The 22,636-nt window shown below is 42.0% G+C and overlaps 1 protein-coding gene across 1 annotated transcript in view; it reads left to right on the top strand.

Annotated features, from left to right (window-relative positions):
* Nucleotides 1–8,327: 8,327 nt before the first annotated feature.
* Nucleotides 8,328–22,636, top strand: part of RALA (RAS like proto-oncogene A) — a 28,719-nt gene continuing 14,410 nt past the window's right edge. Inside the window, exon 1 of the mRNA XM_037385616.1 lies at nucleotides 8,328–8,450. The gene's annotated coding sequence lies outside the window, so the exon portion shown is untranslated. The remainder of the gene's footprint in view (nucleotides 8,451–22,636) is intronic.

Here is a 22,636-nt window from a genome sequence, read left to right as displayed (position 1 = left end):
GTTTTTCTGAGAAAGGATCAATGTATTTTCCATTCATATTCTTGCATGAATTCAAGTAAACTATTTGTTTCAGTGAAGATACTCTAGACTTAACACATAACAAGGGAAAACTTCACATACTGTTCATATGTTGTAATGTTAGCAGTTTGGAAAAGATTCCAGGAATTCCATATTCATTGCAACATTGGTGTGGGTTTTTTTGTTTCTGGTTTCTTTTCAGGGGCTGGGGGTTGCTTTTTTTCCTATTAATCTTACATGCAGTTTTGATTTTTCCTTCATCTAAAGAAGGAAAATCAAAATAAATCACCAGCAGTATGACTGGCCTGCTTCCAGCACTTTCTTGGAGTTGCATCTTTCTAAAAGGCCTCAGCTGAACTGTTGATCAGAGAAAACAGCAGCTATGTAACAGCCCACAGTAAGTCTAAATACAAACTGGGGCCTGGGCCATCAGTGAAAACCAGTGGTTCCAGTTAGAACTGCAGGATCTATAAGAGGTGTCACTGTGACTATCTGAATTGATATTTCAGGAGATCAGAGGTCATCTTGTGTTCTTTCACAAAGCACCATGGGATTTTAGAGTGATCAGCCGTGAAAGAGCTATAAAATGGGTATATAACCGAAACATGAAGCAGCATTTATCAAAAATGGTGAGCATTCAAAGAATACCTGGGTCTGTCCTAGGCACTCTTCCATCTAAGGCAGGCTAAACTCAGTGCTGCTTAGATTTTACAAACCATAGCTTAGCCTGATACGGACTTTAGTTTATGGCTTTACAACCCGTAAATACTGTAATATGTTTTGTCATCTTCCCTTCACTCTCTACATCACCTCCACAGTTATGCAGTGCAAATTTTTTTCCCGGAGAGTAACGTCAGAATGCTGGTGTCTGCATTTTATTTCACAACAGCCATACAGACTGAACCAGTTTTACTTTACAACTTACTGAATAGCACTTCTAGCATTGCAGTCTGAGGCACTTAACACTGGCAAGCTTTGACTGTTTTCTACTCCTTCACTGAAAGTTATTAATAACCTTCAAAGCCGAACACTGTATAGACAGACATAAAAAAAATAATAGTTTGTAGGAAATAGCCGTGGATGTAGAAATGCATTGACATTGACATGGCATGTCTTTTCCTTGGAGCATACTCAAGATATAGCTAACATTTGATTTCTGCTTGATATTAGCATTATAATCTCCAAGTAGTTCTTGTCTAAGTCTTTTCCCAAAAGTACTGGGGACCTGCAATCATGATTTAAATAACCTCATGAATGAACACGGGAGGGCTGGCTTCACATGCGCACATTTTCCTTCTACAAGGTTTCACAGGATACTGTAACTGGTGTTCATAACTGAGTATTTGTTGCTTATCCCACATCTATCATCTTTCTAAGACTTCTCTGATCATTCTTATAACTAAAATAAGGTGTTGCACCACCATTCATATTCTTTACTGACATCAGTCAGCTGAAATCAATGAAACTCATCACTTAAGAGCTGCAGCAGCTCTCCTTCAAGGTAGAGATAAAGTGAATGCAGCTGGCATGTTATCTGGCAGAACATGGCAGAATTAGTCATAACCATAATATGTTGAAGGTCCACATTGAAAATGTTGCTGTTAGAAGCTGGGGAAGAATGGGAGTTAAGAGTTAGATGAGGAGCCAAAAATCATGACCATTGAGGAGGTAACTGAGGTAGGGAAGAGGTGAAATACAGAAACAGAGTAATTGTGCGTAAAGGAGCTTTCAACTAGTATGTTTCAAAGCTAACCACACAGGAGGCCAGTTTAATTATCTTGTTTTTCCAGGGTGGGAAAAGTGACTACTGAAGCCGGCCACGGCTGCAGAACTAGAAACCAAACTGCAGTTTACTTGACTCCACTACACCACATCCCCATTGGAAGAAAGGAAAAAACTTTCAGAAAGAGAGAGAGATGGGGAAAGAGACCAGAGAAACTGAAGACAAAAGGCTGTAAACAGACACGTAAAAACCATGATGTAAGCATGAAACCATATCATGTATGAAAAACAGGAGCAATAGAAAAGGATGTGGAAAGCAGAAAAGATATAAAACCGAAAAGATGAGAGAAATAATTACATAGACAACTCTAAGATTAGAAAAACATTTCTACAATATTTCCTTGTGTTACTTTCATGACAGAAAAGTGAAATGACTTTAGGTCTTTTTGAGCTATTTTAAAACAATATTGGTTTGGAGATGATTGTTAGGCTTAAGTGTTCTGATCTAATATATATCATGATATAGGTCATATAACATGCAAACTAAAAAAGAAACAGCATGCTGTGGCACATACTGTTATAAGTAAAATAGTATGTGGGGAAGACATATTTTTCAGGAAAGACAATACCATAAAGGAGCTCAGTGCCAAGAAATGCCAGTTAAAAGTGTTACACCAGTGCCACGTAGACAGGTACTCCATATAAACCACATATTTTACATCACTCTATATCGGTTAAGCAATACTTACGGCTTTTCATATCTTATGTTTTGAAACCAAAATTAATGAAACTATGAAGACTTGTTATAAATACATGCAATAAACACTGTATTATACATTTTAGTGCCTGTATAGTTTTAGACTTTTGGTAATTCCTTAACTGTGTTCCTAATAGTGTTTTTGTCTGTTCTAATATCTCATAAACCAAATGTGCTGTAAGCCTCAAATCTCAGATTTCTAGCTTCCTAGTCACCTACTAGAATGATGCAATTTCTCCTAGCTCTGTTGAATGACAAGATGAATGACTGCAAAATTGTCATTACTCTTGGATTCGCTGTTATTCAAATCTTCACTGCTGCTTTCTCTATAGGCACAAAGCATTTGGGGATGGATTGTCTTTTCAAAATGCTAAGAAAGTTATGAGCTAAGCACCATGACTAGTTCAGATGAAGCACTGTGAATAATACCATTTGGACAGCTAATAGAGCTAATCAAATGCAAATACCTCATTACCCAACAGTTTATTACAGTAATCCCACTATCTTGTTTTTATGGAGTATGTATCTGTTTGCAAGTGTTGGGAGATCCGTGTGACAGGTTTGGAGGCAGTCACAGGTGATGGGAAGCTCCTCTGCCAGCTGACAGATTAAGATGTCTTTACATTGAGCAAGACCAGTAGGAACAACTGCCCACACAACCTCTGTGTGTGTGTGTGTTGATTTGTAGTGTTCAGAACCTGGACTGGATTGCTTAATTTTGAGAATAGTTGATGTTTATCTGTATGCATCACAAAAATATTCCCTGGGTTGTATGTGCTGCAAAAGCATAGAGAAAGAAAGACTATTCCTACCTTGTAGAGCTTAATCTTTAAATATAAAAAGCAGATGAAAGCTGGGTGGGAAGTGAACTGACAGTGGACTGGCCAAGACCAGAGCAGATCAGTGGCACTGTGAAAGCATGTCATGATTTAACCCCAGCCGGCAGCTAAGCACCACACAGCCACTCACTCGCTCCCTCCCGGTGGGATGGGGGAGAGAATCAGAAAGGTAAAAGTGAGAAAATTCGTAGGTTCAGATAAAGACAGTTTAATAGGTAAAGCAAAAGCTGCGCGCACAAGCAAAGCAAAACAAAGAATTCGTTCACCACTTCCCATCAGCAGGCAGGTGTCCAGCCATCCCCAGGAAGGCAGGGCTCCACCACGTGTAATGGCTACTTGGGAAGGCAAACGCTGCAACTCCAAACGTCCCCCCTTCCTTCTTCTTCTCCCAGTTTTATATACTGATCATGACATCATATGGTATGGAATATCCCTTTGGTCAGTTGGGGTCAGCTGTCCCAGCTCTGTCCCCTCCCAACTTCTTGCGCACCTCCAGCCTGCTCACTGGTGAGGTGGTGTGAGAAGCAGAAAAGGCCTTGAGTCTGTGTAAGCACCGCTCAGCAATAACTAAAACATCCCTGCATTATCAACACTGTTTTCAGCACAAATTCAAAACATAGCCTCAGAACAGCTACTGTGAAGAAAATTAACTCTATCCCAGCCAAAACCAGCACAGAGTAGAATTAAGATTACCTGAATCCCAATCCAGTAGGTTGTCCCCTAAAACCTGTAGCTGTACTGCCTACAGCAGGCACCAAATTAATCTGTCGCATCAGATTCTCCTGCTAGTTTTTGGGAACGAACAGGCATGCTCAGAGGGAGATTCAACCCTCCAGTACATATATCACCCTCTCGAGACAGCCATTCTCTCTGTTGCGTAAAGTGGGAGCTATGTACTAAGCCTGCACTTGGGCATGCCAGTTATACACCTCAAGCGCAGTATGACCCTAAAACCTGACTATCCCTTGCAAAAGCACACAGACTTATAAATTTGGGAAGTATGAGTATGTTGATAATTAGCCAACCAGTAGTTTACTATATTCTTCACCCATTGTTACTTATGATTTCTCAGTTTGTACAAACTGGGGGTAGATGAAAGCTTCTAGCTCTTCCCTTTTGTTGGGGGTGTGTGAGCATGGTGATTCTTCCCAGAATACGTGGTGGATTTGAACTGAGTGGTTTCTGTCCTTCAGTCCTGCTACTTAGAAACTCCATTAAATCACAAATACATTTCATGTGTCCTTATGCATTGATAATGAAATGTTGTCTAATAAATTCTATTACAGTTGTGCCACCAGCATAAAAGAGAAGAAATTAGCTGTAATACCAGGTAATGCTGCCTCCCACTATTGATTTCAGTTCAGCAATATTTCACAACACAAAGGCACATACACACACAGATCCAGCAGATGCCAGGCTAGTCGATTCTGGGCTGAAATCAGAGGATGCCCTCAAAAACAGTAAGAGGTGTTTTGTTCCCTTTCTGTTTTGTCCCTTAGAAAAAAAGAGTCTTTCTCAACCTGAAAGATTTATTGAGATCTTGAAGGAAGAATAGATGTTTTATGCCTGATGAGGTGGTTTTCCAAAGAACATGGTTCACTCATTCATGTCAACAGAAATGATAAAATTACAGTGTTAAATTATGCATATTTTAGATATATATTATGTGCTCTAAAATGTATGCTAAAGTAAAGGGAATGAGTATTTTTTGCTCCTGGGAAAGGAAGCTGCACATCAATATTTTTCCAAAAGATTCAGACATGTTTTGTCTGACATATCCACCCTATCTTTAGCTTCTTAAAATAAATGAGACTCTTGTCAGCATCAGTTGATTTCTTAGCTGTGCTACGGTACATAATGCAAATAGTACTAGCACACGATTAATTACATCCCTGCCTAATTACACTGTGTAATGTTTCCCTGTGAATATATTCTGTGCAGAGTTGTACTGGCATGTATGCTGATATATAACAAAGGTCAATAAATTGCAAATGTCTGCTACACTGTCTACGTGGTTTTAGGTGCCCTCTGTAACATTTAAACCCCAGAGAGCACGTCAAACTTGCTGCTACCTTGGGCTGCCCAACCCTAAGCCCTTATGCAGTCAGTGGAGTGGAATAGTTGCAATACCTACTCTTCTCTGACCAGTTGCTGTCTTACACTGAGGAGCCAGATTCACACCCTAAAATGTCACGGGTACTGCATAAATGCTCTTGCTGCAGTCACTTGCTAGCAACTGAATAGGAATTATTGGTGTAATGCATTTTCATGGAAATATTTCTGTTAGTTTGGGGTCAAAGAGCTTTTTTTTTCCCACTCAGTTTAAGCAAGGTACCAGGGGATGTTTCACAAACAGGGGATGAGGGGTATACTATGAACTGGTTTTTATTGTGTTAGGATATGCAGCTTGGGCCACACGACAAAAATTCAAAATAAAATGACATTTGTTGTCTTAAACAAGATAGTTCTAAAGGGAGATCAGAAGGACAAAGGCCGTGTCCAGTAACAAGCAGCATGGTACAAAAGGGGCATTTCCACAGAGTGAAAACAGTTGGTATCAAGGTCCTGGCAATCACACTATATGTATTACAGGGGGGAGGTTATTTGGGACTAGCTCTAGTCTGGTCCCGGACAGGATGCCCAGTAGCAGTGGAAGGGCCTGAGACGAAGTCCTGCAGTGCATCTCGGTCCCACCCTACACAAATCCAGTTTGCCTGTTCCAAGACCACTCTACAATGCAAATCAAAGCAGAGTAAATCGGGAGAATAGAGAGCTCTTTTCAGAGGTATGCTCCTGATCTGTACCATAACTCTAATGACCAAAATAGTGTCTTTGATACTTTTTAGGCATGATCCAAACTGTTATTAAAATCAATATATATGCCGGGTTTACATCAGCAATGGAGCTTCCCTTCCACATTTGAAGGGAAGGGTTATGATTCCTGGCCAAGAAAAGACGAAGGGAACAAGAGAGGAACTGCACGTGTGTTTTGCCAACCACCAGTGACACCGTTTTTGCAAGTAATGATTTTTAAAACTGTGTGTTTCCAGGGCATGACTGAATGCAGGTGTTGAAGACAGGGAATAATCATTCTTGGCTTCCCTGTGCACTAGGAAGTATTGAATGGCTGCAGACCACGGTATTAATGATATCTTGACTATGACTCAGGCACTCTTCTGACAGAAGGGTCCTGGAATACCTATCAAGAAGTAATACAGTACATAGATACTCAAAGGGCTGCAGAAGTTGGGCCAGGATTTCTTGAAGACCACTATATCAATATGTGTACAGGGTCATGCTAAGACTCTTCCCACATTTTCATGGTCTCATGGAAAGGCTAATCATAGCTAGCATGCAAATTTTTCCTGTCATGAAATATCCAAAATGTTTTGTGTCTTATTTTGGCTGTTCTGTTAACTCCGTATTACCAGCTTGACTTCCTCCCCCCCCCACCCCCCCCTTAAAAGAATCCAGCATTTGTTTGTGTAAATGAACATACTTTGGTATTTTAATCAGAACGAACTGCATCTGGATTGCTCCTTTATTGCTATCAGTTTCTCAGACTGTGGAATATGCAAAAATTAGCTCATACTGAAATGTGAGGACAACAAAACTAAATCCTACAGGGAGATGGACTAAACACTGGCTAAATGTCCAAGATGTCAAAAACTGCAGAACACTGAGCACAGACAACAACGAAGATTTTAAAGTGTGCCCACTTTGCAAATAGAGTGCAACAGCTACATGGTGTGAACACTGAGGTCTAAGATATCCAGCTGAGGTGATAACTTGAATTTCCAAACTTAGAAACTCCCTTCAGCCAAGCAATTGTGAGGAGGAGTGGAGGGGTCAGAACAATTTGTGTTGTCCCTGAACAGTTACAGCCTGATAAAACGAAACCACATACTGAGAAGGCAATTTTTATATTATGCTTAGGTTCTATTACATACTTAGGAGTTTAAATTGTGCAGTATTTACACAAAGCTCCCACTGAAGTTTACGATTTCACAGTTAAAAATGCAGTTATTAAGGCATCGTTATTATTATTTGAATTATTGTTATTAACTTGGAAACTCTCCACTTGTATATCCCATTTTGTTTGGCATCTATAAAACCCTTCATGTGTGGAATGGTCCATGACTATAAAAAAACCCCAACAATCTCAGTGCTTCGCTGTTCCCTCCTGCCAGCGATAATTCTTCTTAAACTCAACATATTAAACGTTTCCTCTGCTTGTCCTCATCCCTTGAGGAAAGCTCTCGTTCCGTTTTCACTACTAAAAATAATTGTGTTTATAAATCTAGTGACAGATGTCAGGAATTTATCTCCTTACCATGGCAGAACATGCCTCATCTACTTGCCAGCTCAGGGATTAGCTGGGGGGAAGGAGGAGCGGGCATGAGGCTGCGGGGTTTGTCTCACTGTCTGGCTTAACACAGCCGGCTGAGGGCAGGGCGAGGCAGGCGCTCCCGCCACCACCAGCCTCCCCAGGTAACGCGCCACTGGGCCGAGCCGCGGCACCGAGCTGACAGGCCCGGCCACCGCCGAGCAGCACGGCTGTGCTAGGCGCAGGCCCCGGGCGGCTCTCTGAGGCGGACCCCGCGGAGGACGGGTAGCCCACGGCCGCAACGGCCCCACCCCCAGCCGCCCTGCCCCGCCCCGCCCCGCCCCGCCCCTCCTCGCCCCTCCTCGCCCCTCCTCGCCCCGCCTCTCCTGTGCAGTGCCCCGCCCCACCGGAAGCAGGTGCCTCGGGCCTGCCCCCGGAAGCAGGTTCCGCCCGCGCGCACCGGCCGCCCTGGTGCCCCCGCCCCGCCGCTCCCCGCCCCGCCCCGCCCCGCCCCGCCGCTCCCCGCCCCGCCGCGCCAGCACTGCGCCTGCGCGCTCCGCCGCCTGACTGGCCCCTCCCAGCGCGCGGGGCTCGGGGCGGGGCCCAGCCCGGTGACGCTCCCGCCTCTGCGGCGGCCGCTACCGCCCGCCCCGCCCCGCCCTCCGCCGCGGGCCGCGCGCGCCGCCGGCTCTGCGCGCGGGGGCGGCGCCAAGGGCTCCCCCCGCCGCCCCGCCCTCTCCGCTCGCTCCTCCAGCGAGCAGCGGAGCTCGCCCCGCCGCCGCCGCAGGTGAGTCGGGGCAACGCGTGGGGCACGGGCCGGGCCGCGCCGCCTCGCCGCCGGTGCCGGGGAGGGGGAGAGCGCGGGGGCCCCATCCCGCCCGCCGCCGCCGCGCAGGGACCGTTCTGGTGGCGGGGAGCGAGGGGGGGAGCTGGCGGGCGGCGGCCCCGCGCCCGCCGTTTTCCACCGCCCCGGGGTCGGCGCTGGGGCGCGGGCGCCGCCCCGCAGTCCCCGGTCGGTGGCTCGCGCCGTGCGGCAGCACCCCGGGTGTGAGGAGGCGGCGGGCGCGGCCGCGGGAGGGGCGCGGAGCCTCCCGCGGGGGCCCGGCGGCCGCCGCTCCCTGAAGGTTACGGGCGTCGACCTTGGGGGGGGGCTTCCCCCCCCCGGGCCAGCGGCCGCCCGCCGGGCGCTGAGGTGAGCGGGGCAGGTGTGGGCGTCCGCGGGGCGCGGGGTGACGGCGGCGCCGCCCGCACCTGCGGAGGGCGGAGGGCGGCAGCGCCCTTGCCCCGAACAAAGGGGCCGCGCCCCGGTGAAGGGGCCGGGGCTGCCGGAGCCTCCGTGCGTGTGTGCGCCCTGCGGCCGGGGGTGGGTGCGAGCCGCCCTGCTGGAGCGTGGGAGCCGCCGCTGGCTGCCGTGCGCCGCGCTCCTCCAGCCGTGCACGGTGACCGGCGCCGCCGGTGACTGTCGCTGGTCTGTGCCGGCGACAAAAGGAAGCAGCGCGAGGTCTGCTTGTTAAGTTCCCTAAATAAAACAGCCTTTCGATGTTCACCTGTTAAGTAATTCGGTGTTTGCTTTTGGGTTTCTCTTAAATGGAAGCTCATCACTTCATCCCCTTCCCCATAATTGAGTCTCTTAAAAAAAGGTGTTAATTGGGCCCTATGTATCCCAAGCCTCCCAAACCTGGAGAGGGATTTTCAGGTATGATCTGCGTGCCTGCTTTGTAGCATCGCTGAACTGTCCTGGCAGAAAGACTGCCAAAACGCTTATTTGCAGACCCCAAATGACCGTAACATTTTGTGTCAAGCTTGCGCTTCTGCTCCTCGTTGGAAAGAGACTTTGCATTCTGCAGTGCAAACCATTACACTGCCATGAGTGGAAGCGATATTTGCCGCTGCTGGCATCTCAGTGTCTGGAGACAGGTTATGGAGAGGTCTGCACAACAAGCTTTCAGTTGTTCTTTGTCTCTTCCAAGGAAAGTTAAAAGAGAGGAGCTCCTGGGAAGGGGGCTGCATGGACTGGGAGAAGATAGGGCATTTGATTAGTTATCAGCATAATGTATAGCGATTATAACTGGATTCTTAGTTAAAAATCCTCTTGTTGACAGATTTATTCATCTAGTAGCATGTGCCTCGACATTTAAATCCTGGGAAATTGTAAGCGTTCTTAATGGAATGAAGAACAACTGTGTGATATGTAAATCGCTGATGTAGATTTAAACCCTTCAGTCTATGCTTGTGAGACAGCGTGTCAAACGTTTTTTGTGGAAGCCTCCAAATGGTAGAAGTTATGTTAGGGATTGTCAGTGCTAGTGATGCTTACCTTTCTTTTTTTTTCCTTTTCTGTGAAAATGTGGCATACTGTTGCACAAAAAGATCAAAAAAAGCTTTCAGCCCTCTTCATGAGAGGTCAACTGTGGGGTTAAATAAGCTGTCATACTAAATAGCGAATGTACTCCTTTACTATCATGTGTTCCTTGATCTCAGTCTCCTCTATGTCATGCTCTTCTGAATTTGAGGAAGGGAAGAAGTATAACCATTTTAAGGTGAAGTATTTTGAGTTGCATGTACTTTGGCAAGGTTGTAATAATGTCATCTTTAATTTTTTTTAGACCTGAAGGAGAGGATCTTTAGCCATGAAAGGGAAAACTAGAATGTCTTCTAGCTGTGCTTTTGTTGTAATCTGTGTCACCTGTGGGCATGCACTCTTTACATAAACAATTCATAGAAGCAGAACAAGGCGGTCCTGGCTAAAAGCAACCAAGGAGGATCACGAGACTGTTAATTAAGTGTTGTCGGAGACCTTGCAGTGGTCCACAAGTCTTCTGTATTCAGAAAGACTTCCATGAGAACAGTTGTGTTCTTAACGTCAGTTAAGTCATGCACTGGCACCCCCGTGTATATTTTTCAAAGGGATTACCCTGAAACAGGGGTGGTCTGTCTAACATGAGCTTTTACTCCCTTTAAATGTCAAGTGCATCTGACTTGGAAGAAAATAATTCCCGAGGCAAAGGATGTTGCAGTCTTAGAAACTGATATACCGCAGTCTCTGGTGTCAAAGAATACTGTAGGTACAGTGTCTTGGTATGTAAAAAGTTGTTTAGGCAACTGTGTTTTGACTAATTGACCTCAGTGTTATTTTCCCTGTAGTTTCACAGTCGAAGAAGAAATTATATGAGGAAAAGCTTTTAGCTTTATGGTTAGATTTGCTTTATTTACCACCTATGCTGTAGGATATATAGTGGTCCTGGGAATAAGTCACTGGTCACACGTGTTCTGGACAGGGAACTCCCCACCTCCTTGAAAGTGCTTACAGCCACCTTCCGATAAACTTCTAATAGCTTCGAGCTATTGTAATTACTTTGCATGAAAATTGAAATCTATTTTAAGTGAACAAGGTAGTTTAGTAGGCTAGTGACAGCATTCTTGTGAACATATTATAGCCTGCCTACATCACACACGCAGTGATGGGACAAATGTTTTAAGTCTCCTTCCTACCTTATGAAGAATTGATGTAAGGAACCAAGAAATTAGAACAGTTGGTATTATTACTGTACATCCACTGAATGTTCTGCAAAATGTTTTACATCTTATAAATCACTAATTAGGGAAGAAATGGTTATATGTTACCAGTCTGTTGCAGTACTTAAAATCATCTCTTAGGGTAGTTCTAAAATGTTATTGGTAAGTCTTAATGTCTGTAGAATCTGAAAATATTTATAGTCCTTGTGGATGTAAAGAACTTAAGAGTCACTTTATAGCAAATGCGCCTTGCAGACAGACCACGGAGTTATTAAATCCTGTTTTACTTCTTGTCATGTTTTCTTAACTCTTGTTGAGTCAAAGTGAGTACCTACCAACCAAGGATTTGTCAGTGGGCACACCTGATTGTCAAATCTCTTTAGTAGATGTGCAACTCACAGCCATCAAGTTGGGCTTATACTCAGAGTCTTAGGAACTCTATACACAGCAGGAAAAAAAAAAAAAAAAGAAAATATCCAAAATTGCTACAGAAAAGAAGTCCTAGATTTAGGGGTAGGAACAAGCTGGGAAGAAACGGAGTGTAGGCTAATTAATGCTGACTTAGAATGACCTGATGAGAGAACTGGTTGCCTTTGCCTAGAGGGTGGCTTAGTCTTCACTTACTAGTATTTGTTTAGTATTAGTCTTGTGTCTATCAAAATTCCCAGCACCTTTGGGGCAATAGATTGGTAACACTGAATTATCCAGGCTGTGCATGGGGGGGGGGGGGGGGGGGGGGGGGGGGGAAGGAGAAAGAGGTCTGTAGGAGAGGTTAGACGACATAAAGAGGGGAGATGTAATGAAAAAGGCAGCTACTATAGAGAATTCAAAATAAGCTATGCTGTGATAAGTTTATAATGCTAATATGGAGAGGAGCCAAGAATGCAAAGAAGGTAGCACAAATAAGATATAAAGAGAGTTGGTTGCATAGTAACTGTGATCGTTACTTTAGTGGAATTGATGATGCTTATTTTGTGATATTGGCTCCTTAGTTCAAGCAGTTGCAATATACGTTGAAATCCTGGAAGTACAGTTAATGTATTGTAGTGAAATTACAGTTACAGAGAAAAATACATATCATTTGATGATGCAAGAGTGTGGGAGTGTCTGGTGCAGTGGCCCACAAGGTTTCATTAAAAAATGGTATATAAATACACTGTATGACCAAACAAGTATTTCTGCAAATCATGGAGAATGTGATTTTTGCGAAGGAGCTTGGCACCTGTGCTTAGCAGATGGGTAACAGGGATCAGCCATGCATTCAGGCCTTGGTACCTGTTTCATTTTACTCTCTGAAATGCTAACTTAATACCCTTCTGTGCCGCTCTTAGACTTGATCTTTAAGTCTGATCCTTGTCTCCAGCAGTCTGAGAACACGTGTAACATGCAGGCAGAAATCCTTCCATCAACTTTAAACAGAATGCAGAAAACGTGGAAGTTTTCCAGACATGAAACTTCTGTGAAGAATGTTGAAAGCCAGCTATGTGTGGTATAGTCCTTCTCTTTGCTAGTACTTGCATTCAAGCCCATCAGACAGCGCAGGGCGAAGCCAATCTGTCATTTCAAGGCTGTGCCATTTCCGCAATGGGCTTTCAGTATGGAAGTAGTTAATTCCAGCAATGATTTGCCCAATGGGATTAATTTCAGACCTCAAAATAAAAGAAACTATACAGACAGGAAAACAATGTTAATGTGTCAGACTTCTGCAGGCATGCTGTGTCAGTCATAGAACCCGCCCTTGACAGGTGAGATCACACCATGGAAGATGTTTGAGTAGATGGACCTGAAGGCTTTTCTCAAAGCAAGGCTGGTGGAAGCTTATCTTTAACCATCTGTCACTGTTACCCATGGAGATCAAAGTAAGCAAAATCAGATACCTCAATTAAAGTGGTGGTTGTGTGGAAGAGCTATTTTGGTATGATACCACTAAATTACAAAGTTTTTACATATCTAAATTAATTTCATCGTTGTAGTGTAACATGCAAATAAAAGTTCTTCCAGTCCTCAAACTCTTGTATTTAAAAAAATTACACTTTAAGTTGCACACCCTTAACTGGTTTCTGTAAGGTCAAAATTTATATTTAACAATATCCAAATTAAGAGTTCGTTGGGATTCTTCAGTGACTGCTCCAGTATGGTCATGACTGATGGCTTAGTACACCTTATTGTTAACTTGAATTCTCTTTCTTGTATGTTTACATTTTTTAAGTTGTTACTGATTTGAGAATGAATATGAGATTTGTTTTACACTGACAATTCACATTGTGAAGTCAGTGATGCAGCACTGGTCTGTATGAGTATGATTTATCTTTCAGTCATGCTCCAGGTTGTGTATTATTTTTTTTGGTCTGCTGTTGACCAGGCATAGTGGCTTTGAGATTCCAGTTCATTCATATGCAGTGGAAGTAAGGTATATAATAAATGAGGAAAATTTAACCTAGAAAGAAAACATTGCACTCTGGACTCCTCCTCTATACAGTCCAGTGTTATCATTCAGAATTTAAAGGACAGATGCATTAGGCTAAATACCAGAAACTGCTTTCTGTTAAGCAAGCTCACCCTCTGAAATGTTATTAAGTGGTTAGTGTTGCAAGGCAAAAAAGATGGCTATATGTAACTTTCATAATGAAATGCAGACTGGTGTACAACATGTTGGAGTATCCCAGTAGGAAGATACCCAGTAACTTGCGATGCATAAAATGCTAGTACTTGATTGTTTTTCCCTGTTTAATGTAGACTGTGATAAAAACAATAACAAAAAATTAAGACTGTGATAAAGAACAATAAGAAAGCTGCTAGTCTGAATTAAGAATTTGGTTTGTCATACTTGTTTTAGTGTATAGTGTAACACAAAGGACTGGTTTTAGAGTAGTTAAAAAAAGTACAGATGCATTTGTTTCAGAAATATTAAAAAGAGTGAAGTTCACCAAGTGGTTTTTCTGGGTGCAGTGTTCTTTCTGGGAAGAACTTCTCAGGTGTAGCTGTGTAACAACAGTTAAGCAGGACCTGTTGCTGCCTTTTGGACTTCGGAGTTAAACTCTAAACCTTAATCCAAGCTATGTCTCAGGCCTCTTTCTTGCATGTTTTTTTGATAATAACTTGGATTTTAAGTCATGATCTTAACTTTTTACCCTTCTGCTACTGCTGTGAGGAGAAAATACTTTTAACCAATATATATTGCACATCTTTAATGTCTCTATGCTTTGTTAAGGAATCCTGTTGGAGGCACTGCCAGCCGGTATATCTTGTGTTCAGAGCTGGGGAGGTTATAATTTGTAGATTGATGGTGTTCTTCAAGAGGCCAGTAGCTGATCCACAGAATATTTTAGGGAAGTCTGTATGTGTACTCCCATGCAGCTGGCTCCCTATCAATCACTAACTTTGAGCATGTAGTCATTAGTTTCAGTGATGGGTTTACAGTTACAATTACGCTTAAAAGAAAGGTTTTATAGTGCAGCTGCCTGCCAAAACGCTAGAATATCTCGGCTCCTCTTTGCCCAAGAACCAAAGAGTGAGATATGAAATGTTTGGGTTTGGAACCTTAGAAGGTCCTGATTTTTATTTTGAGAAATCTGCTGTCCTGTCTCTTTAAAGATTTTCATTGGATCTTCTTGGGGAAGTTGATCTTTTTGGGTAACTTGGTTTGGCATATGTTGAACTTTTCTAATAGAACACCTTCTTAAAATTAAATGAAGGTTAGCCATCATCTGTTGTATTTTCTGTCTCTCAAAGGTTGAACTTTATAGTTCTTGCAGTCAAAACGGATAGAAGTATGAAATAGCTAAGAAAGGCGTTCTTCTCTGCAAGAGGTAGAGCTAGAACTGAGACCACGTGTATAACATGCATAGTTTGAGTTTCTTCAGGCTGGAGTATTTTGAAGAGCATTAGAAAAACAAATGAGTTCTAGTGATCTTAAGTATAGTTTGGTAAAATTGAAGAAAACCATCCACTGCTTGAGGAGCGAAGTTTTATATTCTAATCTTTCTAATAGGTTTCAGCACAACTTTAGGAGGTAATTATTTTTTTTTACAGATATGGGGGAAAAAATAATTCTGTGAGGAGAAACTGCAGCAGAAACAGTCTTATAACCAAATACCAGGATTTTTTTTTTTTAAATATGAACAGTGAAATACAGTATGACACAACACTGAAATGGTCATAACTAACCCAATCAGGGTGGTGTGGTTATTCTTTGATTGTCAGTAGCTTGAAGGAGAGTTTTTCAGGAACATAATTTCTTTTCCTCAACAGATTAAGGTCTTTCATGTTGACCATTATCTGTGAACAACAGGAATGGGTTTTAACAGCGCTAACTTTTTCAGACTTCATGCAGGACTCGGACTGTATGTATTAAGGTAAAAGAAATGAACTGCTCAAGGGAAAAAAGCTGTAAAATTACCTTCTGACTCTGTGGAGAAGTGATGCTATTAGAAGTACTGTAGCTGAATTAAAAGCACACAAGTGGCCAGCTGGAAATAACATGTTTTGATAAGTCAGCAGTAGTGAAGGTTTTGTAGGCCAGAGGAAATCCTATGTTACGCCATGCAATGTTGAAAAGGTATTAGATTACATACTTCTCACTGGAATTTAAAAGTTCGCATGTACAGAAAGGAATACAGCTCACACTTGGTAGCTGCAACATGTGTAGAATTAAATCAATTAAATGTTGATAAAGATACCAGATTTCACCACAGACTCTTATAGTAGTTCTTCCCTGGGGAGACAGACCTTTAAAATAAACCAGATTTGGTCTGTGACCACTGCTGGAATGCCTTTAGCTTTAGGATCAAAAAACAGTTTTTTACTACTTCACAATTTGAGAATATATAACTTGGAAGTATCTTCTGTGATACTGCAAGAAAAGTCTGGTCAGTATTTTGAGAAAGGCAAGATCAAAATCACTGTGCACTGGCACTTGATATGGAAATTGATAAATTGACCTGAATATTAGTAGTTCCATACTAAGTCCACGAACTGAATGCCATCCGTTTCTAGCCACTGCATATTTTATGCCCGTAATACCTGAAATAGCTGTGAATCTCTACCATTGTATCACATGATTGGCAGGCATACATTGACCCACAAGACTATTAATTGCCTGATTGGGTCTTTTGGGTCTACTAGATCGACTCTACCAATTTTTCAAATCATAGATCTAATAGTTTTAGAACAAATAACATCTAGAAAAGGGGAGGGATCAGACTAAACAGTGTTTCAACTTCACAAATGATGTATTACCATCCAGCATCAGGCTTATAACCGCTTGTATCCTTGAATCACCTACTCAAAAGGTTAATTACAGTTTTCTGTGTATTTGCAAACTAGTCTCGTTCAGCAAGTCATGGATATGAAATCTCTTCCTCTGAATAAAAGACAAAAAAAATTTAGGATTTTAGGAGGAGCAGTTTGCCTGCATAGAATGTAAACAGGAGGAAAAGTTACTGGAACAAAATATGGCTACAAAAGTAACGCTCTTGCAATAATACTGCAAAAGAATACTTACACATTTGTAATTGGGTGGTAAAACAGATGGCAAAGTCATAAAATGAATGAAGTAGCTTACCATGCCAAGTCAGATTTCACTAATGAAATTTATTTGTTACAGCTGGATGATTCCTTAGAGGAATAAAAGGAATTTTTTGAAATGCAAAATCCCAACATGCTCCTATTTCATTAGGTTCCATTTGGGTGGTGTATTGATGCAGTCTGCCTGTGGGGAGTGAGAACACTTGCCTGTATTTGTGAAGAGGAGACAGAGAAATCAGTGGTACCTGCTTCTTGGTGTCTCTTGCTAATGACCTGTGTTTGGTCCTGTGTGTTTGCACCATTTGTGCTATGGCCTTTGATATAAATGGTCTTGGATTCGCTGGAGCAATTGTTCCCTGCGTCCTCCTCTGCCAGAAGCCAATTAATAGAATGTGAAGGATAGTATTTTGGTGTTCCTACTCTGCTTTTATTGAAACTTCATCCAGCTAGGCACTGACCGCACAGAAGGCATTGCCTGCCTCAAAAACATTTTATTTGACAGCTTAAACTTTTCTATGTTAAGAATTTAATGGGAGCATTATTTAAACAAGGCTTCTGTGTTCATTCTGTCTGTGCTAATACCTTGAAAGAATTTAAGGGTGTTCGTGTGAGTTTTCACCATAATACTATATGACTGGCTAATGAGGCAAAATAAGTTGTTTTGAGCAGGATAAACTCCCTGAGCTATCCGCATCTGAACTTGTCTCACTGTGAAGCGAGATGCCTGCAACACAATGAGGCTGCTTCTACCAGCCAGTAAACCTGACCTATAGAAAGGATGCAGATGGCATCCCTTCTAAGGATTTTGCAGGTGTTGAGCACAGCCTTCCGTAAGGCCAGTGGATGCTTGTTTTTTCTTTACAGATACCATTTGTTTCTAGATTTCTGTTACAAGTTAACTTCCCTGAAACTCTTTGGGTGGAGTTTTGGATTTAGTGAGTGTGGATCTTAAGTCATTCTTTCTGGCTGTAAAAATGACCATATGGATATTTGCTTTTTCTAGAAAACACATATCTGACATTCTGAACCTCTAACTGAAGGGTTGCTAACAATTAATGAGATTGTGTTAGAGGAAAATCTGATTTGTGGATGCACATATTCTGGTACACCTGTATTTTTCCAAGTATGTCGTTTGGAAGCCTTCTTCAGAACTTATATCATCAAGCCAAGTAAAAATGCTTGCATTTAAATCATCCTTACATTTCTTTAGTGAGTACTGAAGTCTAAGTATACAGAGGCAAAAAGGACACAGTGATGTGGCTGAGATTTGAAGTACGGTTGATAAAAAAAAAAATTGGGTTTATGATACAGAGTATGCTGTAAGCAATTTCTTGAATGCAGAGTTCTTCAGCTGCCTTTGAAAGTGAACTGCTGAGGCTCACACTGCAAGCTCTGCCCTAGTGCCTTCGAGGGAACTCCATTTTTGTTGCTTTCCAGAACAGCTGGAAGCAGCAGCTCAGTGTGAGTGTGACACCTGACTTATCAGTCAAATGTTAGCTTCCAAATGTGCTTTCTTGCACTTGAAACACAGGGTGAAAATGGCTGTAGGTAGCATGTCTTGGGTGATGTTGGCTCAAACATGTCCTTGAAGTGCTTCCCTCAGTCCTTGGTTGAGTAGCACTAACTTAAGACCCCAAGTTGTTGATCCTGTATTACTTGCAGGCTATGTTTACCTCTTATATTTTTCTGAATGGGGGAGAAGTGTCTTTGTTCTATATCAAATGCTGAATAAAATTTGGTACTCGCAGCTGCTTTACGTAGTGTCTCCCATGAATGTAACCTGACTTCTGTCAGGAGACTTGATTATGGGTATTTGGTATGGGAGACTCTTCTGCAGATGTGCCCCTCTTCTGTTTCAGCCTTTCATTCCTCCTTAGCTTTGGTTATGTTAGAAAATTGGCTGTAGTACCTGTTTGTCTTGCTTCTGAATCCATGCAAGTCTCATGTGTGGGTAGCTTTGATAGGCTAGTGATGTAATTGTTCATTCTTCTACCATGACTGCTTTTACTGTTAATTCTCTCCTCATGGTATGTAATGTTAAATCAATACAAAATGAATGTCTTCTGTTAATATTCTACATTACAGACCTCCACATTTAGAAATTTAATCTAAGAGAAGACATGGCTCTTACATTTCATGTTAAAGCAACATTTCAACACTGTCAACCTCAGAAAGCTGTTCACTCAGTGATTAGAATAGACTGAGATAGGGAGCAGTCATGCAGTGAACTTGAGGAAGCAGAAACAGTATTATAGACTCATGTAAATGTGTGTATTACCAAAATTGTTTCACAGTAACTTCAGTCAATTGAACTATGAAAACAAGCTTGCTGTTGTTAACCTGGGTGCTGTGCTTCAGCTTGCTGTTTTTCCCACTCGCCTCTGGATCAGTCCTGATAAACCATTGCAAGTATCTAGACTTCTTCCAAATGTCCCATGATAGCTATCACATAGCTTACAAAAAGCAAGGAACCTTCAACAGGTGCTTCAACAAATTAGGGTTGAAGAACCTTGCAACACTTGCCTTGGTTTTCCACAGTGTTTATAGGCTGCGGTTCAGCTTTCCCCATGCTCAGCTATGTGCTTTTCTGGTCGGTCTGTTGTGCTAGCAAGCTCGTTTAGGCAGTTCATCTGTGCAAAAACTAGTATAGGCTGATTTTTGTCTAGAGCAACTTCTGAGCTGCTTTGCCACTTAGTTGTTGCAAACAGCAGTGCTATTGGAAGGAAGGGTGTGGGAATATCGGTCAGACTGTGGCAGGTTCAGTTTATAATCAGCCTTGCAGACACACACAGTTGGACTCAAGTGTTGTGTGTTTTGTGAGCTCTTTATGTGGACAGTGATGTAGCTGCTTAATTTTCTTTTCAGTATGCTGCAAGGATTAAAATCTTTAGACCTTCATTTTGTTCCAGTCTATTTCTGCTGTTCAGTTTTCCAGGGTTTTCTTGTGCTGTTCCATATGGGTTTCAAGAATATTTTTTTCATGGAAGTTCCTCCCCAGCAGTTGTTTTGCATGGTGCCAAAGAGCGTTTTTGGTAACAAAATGCTGAAACAATGGCTTAAAACATATGCAATAGATATCTCTTCTCACTTCAGAAGCTGCTGCGTAGTTTGCGGCTATGCCCAGAAACTGTTGCTAAGGCCCTGCGGAGCCTCGGGGTGACTGCTGGAGGACTCTGAACTTGTTTACTGTTAGCTAGTGGTTTAGTGACTTCTTCTTGGAGGACAATTCTTGTGATGATGTCTTAAGACTACAGAGCTGCGGGCATGTGGAGACCACTGTTCTTTATAGCAGCATGATGTAATTTATAGGATGGATGGGGCTGCAGTAACTTGGTGAAGAGTTCAAGGGCTGCCTCTTCCAGTTTCAGTGCCTGGATATGCTTACAGTTGAAAGTACCTGTCTCAAGAAGCTGGAAGATGTAGGTCTTTTGCCTGAGGAGATTTGCTGCTACTCAGAGATAGAACTGATGTCAGTTTTCTACCCTTTTCTTAGCAGATGTGTAGTCACCTTAATAAATTTGTTTTGTGGGTGTGGGAGAGACAAGCACCTCTTTATGGTATGTACTAGAAAGCTCTGGAGAGAAGGGTTCTTACCAACCTGGAATGTGCTTTAACTGCTTGTTATAATCATGGCAAGCTGTGAATCCTAATTCCCAGTTAAACAGGTTGATGTGAAAGGATTTTTTTCAGCAGGAAAGGACTTGTTGTGAAAGCACTTCCAACTTGTTCTGAGACTGAGGTTCAGGCAGCCTATTTCATTCTCTAATGAGGCTAGCCATTTCTAAGATTGGTTTGAATATTTGGGTTGTGTTTCCTCTTTAGGCTACTTAGAATTTGTAGTGGTTATTTAGTATTTGTAATTTTTATTCTACCGTAACAAAATGATGATGTTACTTTCTGCAGAGCTTAACAGATGTAGCGTGTTTAAACTGTAATAAAAACACCAGTGAAACTTGAGGCATGGAGTGACACTTATTACAATAATGCTGATCTAATATAAAAAAACTTCCTTACTCTCTCCAGTTCTTAAAACAGCTGGCATCATGTAACCCATCCTATGTCCTCACATATTCTGTCTAATTCTGGGTCATGGGGTGTTTCTGCTGATCTGGTTTGAATATTGTAATTGGAAGCAGCTGTTGGGAGGGTTAGACTCTGCTTGCCTCCCTCCATTTCCAGGAACATTTTTGTTGCAGGAATATCTGAGTAATTCCTGAGGTGTATTCCAGATATTTCGCATCTAGTATGCTAGTCTGTGCTGATCATTTTCAAACAATACATTCTCAAGTGTCATTTTGCTGCTGTTAACCAAACTGAAACTACTGGACTCAATGAAGTAACTGGATGAAACTGTAATCTTTTAGTAACGGATAAGATTCATGGTCTCCCTGGGGACGTGAAATACGTTGACCCTTTATAAAATTCCTTGTCCTGTGCTTTTTCTCAGAAAGCTGAACTTGTAATTTGTAGGTCACACCAGGCAACAGAGTTGTTAATCACTTTGTGAGACTTAAGAAACTTTGGAGAATATTCAAATTCACTATAGAAGATGGAGTTAGTGTCAAATAATTACATAAATTTTCACTTCAGAATGAGTTTAAAAGTTGCAGCTAATGTTTCTGGAGGTGGTAGATTATACTAAGTGTGAAGTACAGAGTAATGCAGGTATTAGTTTCTTCAATTAAAAAAAAATCCAAGTTATTTTAGAAGAATGAGTCTCCATTACTATTTTTTTTTAATTGTTCAGTAAGTGATTAAAATATTTTGCCTTTCTGGAAGTTTTCTGGTCAAAGCATACTAACTGTAGTTCTTTATATTGTGCAGGTAGTACATAATTTCAATTATGTTATTCTTGTTTTTCCAAATGGATCAAATTCTAACTCATTTAAAAAAAAAAGTAAAAGCGGGTGCTGTGCTGTATCAGCTTATATAAAACAGGAAGAAAGTTCCTTATCATAAAAGTGAGCGGGTAATGAGGTCAATATGACAGTCTTGCAAATCTTTATGTAATCTTCTCTTAAAGGAAAGGAAGCAAAAGAACTGGAATTCAGTTTTGATGTCATAGTTCTATGAAGGCTATAAAAATAACAATATAAGAAATTGTTTTGTAATTGAAGAAAGGCACAACTATCTCTACTTATTAACTAGAATCTACTATACTAACTGTACCAACTATCTTTAAACACAAAGCTATGTTTAACTAGTCCCCTTCAAACAAATGCTTACAGCAAATCAAAGTCCTCCTGTTAAGGACAACCGCATTTTCACAAAGCCTGCATTCAGCTTTATGTATAGCACTGCAGAAGATGCCAGCTGAATTTGTGCCTGTAATGATGTGACCGGTGTAATGCTTCTCTTTCCCTGGGCTGCTCTCATTGACACTGCATTTATGAGAGAGACTCCAGGGGATTGGAATGGGCTGAGTAGCTGCTCGACCTCTTTTAGTCATATTCTCTAAGAAAATGAGTGCTCTGTTCTTTGTTAATTCTTGGCCTATTGGCCAGTTTTAGGGTATTTTTGACAAGAGCTTTGGGTGTCTGGGGTGTGATCGTTCCTGTAAATTTCCTCAATACGTGCTGCTGGCTAGAGGGAGAAATCTCTACCAGTACTCCCCGTAAAGGAAAGGGGGTAATCTGAGCAGGATGTCTGTTGTTCTCTTTGGGCTGTACGCAGCTACTCCAGCCACATTTTTGCTCCCTTTTATTGTATGAACATTGGTGGTATTGCATTGAGGAGGGATGTAGATGACAAGTGACGCGTATGTAAGGAAGCGTGCTCTAGAGCATTAATTGTTTTGGAGCAAGTTATTCTTTTAAGAAAAAAACATCTCAGGAATAGGACAACTTAAGAAGAGTCTTCTGAATTTGATCAGGTGAGCAAGATAAGTGAGGGGGTAAAAAAACCATAGTTTTTTCCCACCCATAAGCATTT

This window comes from Falco rusticolus, chromosome 4, assembly GCF_015220075.1.
Source record: "Falco rusticolus isolate bFalRus1 chromosome 4, bFalRus1.pri, whole genome shotgun sequence".
NCBI lineage: Eukaryota > Metazoa > Chordata > Aves > Falconiformes > Falconidae > Falco > Falco rusticolus.
The sequence above is the reverse complement of the archived record's forward strand: the minus strand, read 5'-3'. Positions and strand labels throughout refer to the sequence as shown.